This window comes from Sus scrofa, chromosome 2, assembly GCF_000003025.6.
Source record: "Sus scrofa isolate TJ Tabasco breed Duroc chromosome 2, Sscrofa11.1, whole genome shotgun sequence".
In the NCBI taxonomy this organism is placed as follows: Eukaryota; Metazoa; Chordata; class Mammalia; order Artiodactyla; family Suidae; genus Sus; species Sus scrofa.
Window position 1 is genome coordinate 138,930,099 of NC_010444.4, and position 8,023 is coordinate 138,938,121.

Sequence of the window (8,023 nt, forward strand, 5' to 3'; positions counted from 1 at the left end):
TTTGTCAATATATTTTGATTGTTTGAACATGTAAAGCAGTAACATAGAATCAAAGGAAAAAATATGTGAAAAACGTATATTCAGATTCACGCTGTGTTTCAACAGGATCAGCAGTGTCTTTGCAGCATGAAGATGCAGGTTTGATCCCCAGGCTTGAACAGTGGGTCAAGGATCCAGCATTGCCACAGCAATACTGGCTCAGATCACAACCATGGCTCAGATCTGATCCCTGGTCTTGGAACTCCATATGCCACAGGGAAGGCGAAAAAGGAAAAAAAAAAAAAAAAAAAAGATATACTCAGAGATGTCCTAATTCCTTCTCTTACTCTGGCACCTTGTTCTTACCCATCAACTTTGGTTTATTAATTAGGGTACTAATTTCATTAGTTTCTGGCTTATTTATCTTGCTAGTATTTCTTTTCGCAAAAATAATAGACATATGTTTTCTCATTCCCTGATTTTTTTTTACACAAAGAGTAAAATACTATACATCATCTTTTGCACGTTGCTACTTTTCACTTAAAGACACATATCCTGGAGTTGCCATTGCGGCTCAGCAGTAATGAGCCCTACTAGTATCTGTGAGGATGAGGGTTTGATCCCTGGCCTTTCTCAGTGGGTTGAGGATCCAGCATTGCTGTGAGCTGTAGCGTAGGATGCAGAGTGGCTTGGATCTGGCGTTGCTGTGGCTGTGGTATAGGCCAGCAGCTGTAGCTCTGGTGCAGACCCTAGCCTGGGAACTTCCATATGCTGTGGGTATGGCCCTAAAAAGGAAAAAAAAGACACATATCCTCATTGACTTTTAAAGATGCATGGCACTTCATTCTGTGAATATATAATAGTTTATTCAACCAAAATTCTAAGAATAGGCACTTAGTTCATTTATAAGTATTTTGCTATATAAGTAGTACCTCCACGATTAATTTTGCTTACATACTACTTGTTTTTGATGTTGTTGGGGATAGATCTTCAGGGTACGTTCCTGGAAATTGAGACAAAGGGTTTTTCAGCTTTTTTTTTTTTTTTCACTTGACATCAACAATGAGATTCAATTTTGAAAGCAGATTTTATTGTTTCTCTGTATTGTGGACATGTGGGGGAAAATATAAAAATATTTCAGTTATGCAAAATTATCATAGCTGAGGCAAAGAGGAGTTGAACTCTTGAGTTCAATAATAATGTTAAAGTTTAACTTTCCTGTGGTAGATCTCCATTGGGAGGCAGGCCTAAAACCAGGAGTAATGCTGACACTAGATTCAGTCTCACTCTGAACCTCAAAATAAACAAAGAGCTGGGGACCAACTTGCTGCCACACTGCCAACACCATGGATGCTACGCATATGAAAGAGAGACTGAATAGTGTTCCCAGGAGTTATGGCATGTGACAGCCTTGGGACCTTGGACCCCAGAGATGGATGACATTGGGCACCAAAAAGAAGGGTGTCACTAATGACTGGAGAAATCACGAGCATCTGGATGACATCAACAGCAAAATTCTATTTTGGAGTGTTTGAATAGATTTGCCTCCATTCAACCCACATTTATTTGGCTCATAGTGTATATATGGTTCTTCCAGATATTTGGACAGCAAACTCTCATTGAGCACCAACTCTGAGCCGTGGACTGTAGTGTTTACTGTTTCAGTTAGTGGTAACAAGTTTGAAGGTAATACCAATATCCCCATGAGACAGATGGGAAGCTGAGATTCTGGGCGTTTCATGTATGTCGGATTACCCTGTTTCAAATGGCAATTCAGCTCCCTGCTGGCTGTGTGATGTTGGGTAATTCAGACAACCTGAAACTCAGTCCTCTCGTCTGTAAATTGGGGAGGATAACAGGAGAATTAGCAACATGCTCTAGAGCGGCGTGGCACTGTCTCAGCTGTGTCACCTGGGAACTTTTAGAAATGCTTATTCTCGGCTTCCACCTCAGAAGCAGAATCTCAGAGAGTGCGTTTAGCATCTGTGTTTTTGCGAGCTCTCCAGGTGATTCTGAAGCTTTCTGCAGCTGGAGATCCAGTGGTGGAGAGGTTAAAGGAGTAGATTCTGCCGTCTGACTCCATGTGTTTGAATCCTGGTAAGACTCTGCTTTTCAGCTGTGTGATACGGCAACTCATTCTCTAGATGTTTAATCCGAGTGCACTCATGTGAGAATGGGAGGGTAGGAGTGGCTGTCTTGTTGAGGTTGCTCTGAGGATTTAATGTACATAAAACACAACAGTGCTTGGCACATAGGAAATATTACTTAAAATTAATAATTAAAGTAATTGAAATTTCATAGGAAATATTACAGTGAGTATTTTATAGCTTTGTGTTGAACAGAACAGGTAAAAATCACGGTTGCTGGGGGTTTAGATAATGTATGTAAATTGTGTTTAGCACATAGTAAGGCTCAGCAAATGGTAACAGTTGTTATTGGTGGTAGTGATATTGCCACAGGATCTTGTTCTAAAGTCCCAGAGCCACTGAGGGCAAGCACGAGGACTGGAGAGAGCTCTGTCCAATTCCCTCCCTGTATAGTACACTGTATCCCACACAGACAGTCTCTGCTTGCAAGGGGTGATAAAATGAAAAGTCCACACTAAGTAGGTGGGCATCATGGCAGAGAGAAACCTACGAGCTGTGGACAGATGCTAGCAGAGCTGGAAGAAACTGAGAAACTCTCTGTTGGCCTCAGAGGGAGGAGGACATCAGTACTGGGAAGTGATGGAGGGAAGAAGTTGATGACCTGCTGGGTAAGAATTGAAAGGGACACGTCATTTCAGCTGGAAACACTCAAAACATCATTATTCCAAAATTGCTGAGCAAATTCAACGGCTGGTATTGCTGTGCTAATGTGTTAATAATAATTCTGCAGTTAGAGACAAGCCTGGGCTGTTAGCATTCAAGGCCACTTAAATTTTAAAGAGTCATTTTATGGAAAGTTTTAATTAGCTCTGGATTGTAACTAACATTCTCTTTAAAACCGTGGTGGGCGTTTGATTAGGTCTGGTTTCCAGTGGATGGAAATTAGAGCTGGATTTTACTTATTGCTCTGCCTTTGGGGCCAAGGCAGTTCATCTTTGCTGTGCTTCAGCTTCAGCTCTGTGTAGCCAGGCATTTACCCACCAGAGAATTCTGGTCTCCTTGTCCTCTTTGCAAAAGGAGAAGGGTAGCAGGGCCATTCAAGGATGAAGGTTGTGCTGACTCTGACTCTGCAGCCCCTGACTGTCTTCCCTCGGTTTGCATTTCTCTTTCTAAAGCCTAGGTGCCCTGTTTGGTCTTCAGGCTCATCTCCTGGGTATAGATGCACATTCCAGCTTTCTGCTGGGCTTCACCTGCCTTCTAAAACCCCATGAGATGTGCAGGCCCATCGCCTTCACCCTTCTCTTTGCAGCATGGTGCAGTGGGACCAATGTGTGGAGGGTGCTTATGGACCCAAGTTTGAAAACTGGCTTTGCCACATGTGTACCCGAGGCTTTTTCATCTCTCAGACTCAGTTTTCTCATTTGTAAAATAGAGATGGTTTACCTTTTCTATGAAGACTGAAGATAAGCCAGTGGCTGGCACATAGTAAATATTCAGGAGCAACTACTATTATTATCATTCCATCACATCCAAATGTTCCCATCCAGGGCTCTTGAACTCCTAAATCAATGGAAATTGATAAGAGGCCAGATGGGAGAATTTAGGTAACAGGGGGAAGGGAAACAAGCAACAGGTTCCCTTGTTTGCTCACTCCCAAGTGGGGGTAAGCCGGTTCCTTAAACGGGGAAGGTCTTAGACCAGAGGGGTGGCTTAGGTAGTTTGCCCACCCCATTGGTGATATTGTGTTCAGGGGGATTTTGCACTTGGCTCTTCAGGAGTGGCAGTAGGTTTTTAGATTTTTGTGTCTTCTTGCCCATAATTTCCCCCAACGGCCCATGTACACAGTTATTTTTAGTCCCACATTGTTTCTTTTTATTTGTTGCTGAGGAGACATTTGTCTAAGGACAATCACTGCAGCCAAGGGTCCCAGGTCAAGTAACAGCCTGTCTCATAGCGTTCTCACATGTAGTTCTGTTCTGCCTGTTTCCTTCTTGAATTACTTTATGGAGTCTTCCCTTCAGCCTCTGAGGTCAAGGACTTGGCTCACGTCTTTGAAATCCTTTTCACTACCATCCCACCCTAGTTCCGCCTTGGTTATCACATTTTCCTGTTGGATGGAAGACCCACAGTAAATGGACACCCTTAGTACTGGTGGAACCAGGCTTATGGCAAGTATCCAGGTTCATGATGGAGGAGTATAAACTGGCTCCAAAGATAGGAGGAAAAGGAACCAAGTTTTACATCTGAAGCTGTAGGGACGTGCTGACTCTGGTAGCACAGAAAGTGTAGGTCTCAGGGTCTGATTGGTGCAGTTGTGGCAGCTCTTTGTATACTGAGGGTCTGAGAGGCTCACAAAAAGTCCAGAGATTCAGAGGGGTCAAGTGAATCTCACTCAAGTCTATCGTTGGGCCGCAGGGAGCAGACAGCCAGGTAAAGACTAAATACATGGAGTTCCCGTCGTGGCGCAGTGGTTAACGAATCCGACTAGGAACCATGAGGTTGCAGGTTCGATCCCTGCCCTTGCTCATTGGGTTAAGGATCCGGCGTTGCCGTGAGCTGTGGTGTAGGTTGCAGACACGGCTCGGATCCCGTTGCTGTGGCTCTGGTGTAGGCCAGTGGCTATAGCTCCGATTCGACCCCTAGCCTGGGAACCTCCATATGCCGTGAGAACGGCCTAAGAAATGGAAAAAAGACAAAAAAAAAAAAAAAAAAAAACTAAATACATGCAAATCGGCCAGCAGGGAATGGTGTGGTTTCAGGCCACTGTCACAGAGGGAGTCCTAGGGATTTGTCCGGCAGAGGGGAAGGGGGAAACCAGAATGGAACCAGAGGGTGTGGAGTGACCATCCTTGAGTTTCTTCCGGGCAGTGGACTACCTCCTATCTCATGACTCTCTACCTGTTTCTGCCCTTGTGCCTATTTCAAATGTGGCTGTGAGTTCCTTGGGACCTAAAGCTCTGACTTTGTAGATTCTGAGATCTGGATGCCTGCCCTGTGCCTCACCACAATAAGGAGGTAGAAATACGCAGAGAGCATGGTGTTTGGAATTAACCAGACCTGACTTTTAATTTAGGCTCCATCATCTACCTACCTAGTTACATTGGACAAGTTGCTTCATGTCTTGTCTTAGTTTCTTACCTGTTAAATGGGTAAAATAAGGCTTATCTTTCAGTTAGGAGTTTTCTTTATTAAGGCACATGTAACATGTTGCCTGTTCCATGAACGGTAGCTATGTGGTGATCAACTCCGTTGGCAGCTCTGACAGGGTCTCAGCCTAAAAGGTTCACTGAATTGTTTAAGAGATGATAAACTAACCCCAAGTGACTCAAGCTCTTCTTTTTTTTTGCAGCTAATTTAGTCCAGACATCTTGAGCTAATTCAATCATTTCTCATTTACCAATGGATAAATTGTCCTCATCATAGGTTTAACCATGCAGCTAATATGATTTTGAGAGAGATTGATTAACAAAGCCCTAATTGAAGCTCAATAAATGAGATAAATCCAGAAGTCTTTAAGACCAAGCAGCGGTCCAGAGATGACCATTGACTATATTCAGTTACTCAATTCATTTAGCAATATTTCAGCAAATGCTTTGTGTGTGTCTAGTTTATGCACGTCAAGCCTGGAACTCTCTCCTTTGTCACAGTTGGATATTAAGGGAATGCCATCTCAGCCAGTGTCAGTCTAAGGGACTATAATGAGGAAAGACGGCCACTATGGGGGTCGGATCTAGAGCAGGAAGTTTAACGTAAGTCAGGAGATGGAGACAAGTTGAGAAAGCAACTGGAAGGCAAGACCAAGAAACCATAAGGAATAAACCAAAAGGTCCAGAGGTAGTTATCTTCTACCAGAGGTGAGAAACAGACTCAAAATGGGATAAACGGGAATCCAGGAGTGATGAGTCCAAGACCAATGTCTATGAATGTGTTGGGTGGGTGAGGGCTGGGATTGGAAGGTCAAGTGTAAAAACAGAATTCTTTTATAGACTGGCTGGGGAAAGGTGTATTTGTGCATGTGTGGGTGAGTCAACACGATTTATAGGAACCAAACAGACCACAGATTTGTTAGACTAAATATAAAGTGCTACATTCTTGAGTCAAATATGAGCTGTTAACTTTCCAGTTGTAAGCTGTTTGTCCTCGCCCCTGAGGATAGGTAACTGTACAGATAAGCAAGTATGTGTCCATTTTCCTTTATTTTAGTAGTGGTCTCAGCACTGAGCCCATGTCATCAAAATTTACTGCACACTGTATTTTCTGAGCTGTGCTGTCTCACACACTTACTTGCTTAGCTTGCCAAGGTCAGACTCATGGGCACTGGGTATGTGCCTTTTCTAGTCTAAACAAAAGCGCTGTGTAGGCTTAGTGAATGTTTTGACTCAGTGTCCACCTTATTGTCCAATTCAAATGGGCCTTACCAGCCTTTTCCTAATTAACGTATTTTCCGGTCTTCACTCTCATTCTGGTATGTCTCTTCCCTCTAGCAGCTATGGTTGAAAACAGAGGTGGGGCAAGAGACTCTGCATCTTCCCTTGATGGTTTTTAAACAATCCTAGGTCACTGTCCTCCACCTCCTTGCAGACATTCCTCAGGCAAGGAGAGTTTTAACTTGCCTTGCCTAAAATGCCTGCATTTTCTTACCTCATGTGTAATCACTTGTGCTGTTTTGGCCCTTAGGTGGATTTGCTCCAAATATTAGCTAACAGAGCCTATTTCACCTACCTAGCATCTGAATATATCAGGTCCTTTGTCCTGCCTCCAAAAGATGTGTGCTATTTAAAGGAAATAGTGTATTGGGTGGTACCAGATTTCTCTGTCTGCAGTTCTGGAAAGCAAGCTTCCAGAAAAGCTATCCATTGAGGGAAGCATCAACAAACATTTCATGGGCAAATGTGTGTGTCAGCAAGCATCAAATTGGCCCCTGAATGTACCCTAAATTCCTTCTGACTTTGTTGTAGCTAAATGGAAATGTCATTGATGAGAGAGTATATCCCACCATTGAAGTGCTGATTCTTCTCAGGGGCTGTTGGACTCTAGAAGAAGGTTTAGAGGGCCTGGAGCTCTCTGATCCTTCATACTCTGAGTTTCTCTTTCTTTTTGAAAAAGATAACTTCATTTCCTGAGTCATTTTAGACATGGAACAGAAAGCTTTTCTAATAGCAGATCAGTTTCCCAACTAATCGGGGGTGAAAGAGAGATTATTAATTTGCAGGAAAATCAGTGTCATCCTTATCTAGCATCAACTCTGAAGATTACACAAGCTCAGAGGAAGCTTCTACACAGGGACATTTGCATGCTCCCATCACAGATGTTAGGTATCGACCATGGAGCCATTAATGCCACCTGTTTAATATTCTGAAATGGGAATGGACTTGCTCTTCCAAGTCATCTGTCATGGCGAGCTTGAGGAATAGAAAAACTTGCAGCAGAATGCCTTCCTTGGGGTTGTAACTAGTAGGTAGGCATTTGGATCTTCTGGCATGCACCAGAACCCTTTTGTTTTGAATTTGAAGGCCCTTCCTTATACAAGGCACGTGCTGAATTCTTTTGTTAATTATTTAAATTGGCCCCATGACCCTTCCTTCTTAATGGCTAAAAACCACTCCTACATTCCTGTTTCTGAGCTCATCTACTTCTAATCTAAATTCTTAGAATGTATTTTTAGAACAAGCAGGCTTAGAAGTAGGTTTTTGACCATTTTCAAATATTAGAATTCAGAGCATTTTTTTTCCCTGTATCAAATGCGCAATGGTAGTATGTAACCTTAATTTCAAGAAGACTCATTAGGGTGTTCCTTCGTGGTACAGTGGGTTGAGCACCCAGCATTGTCACCATGGCAGCCTGGGTCACAAGCAAGGCATGGGTTTGATTCCTGGTCTGGGAACTTTCACGTGCTACAGGTGCAGCCAAAAAAAAAAAAAAAAAAAAAAAACAAAATCAAGAAGACTCATTAAAAA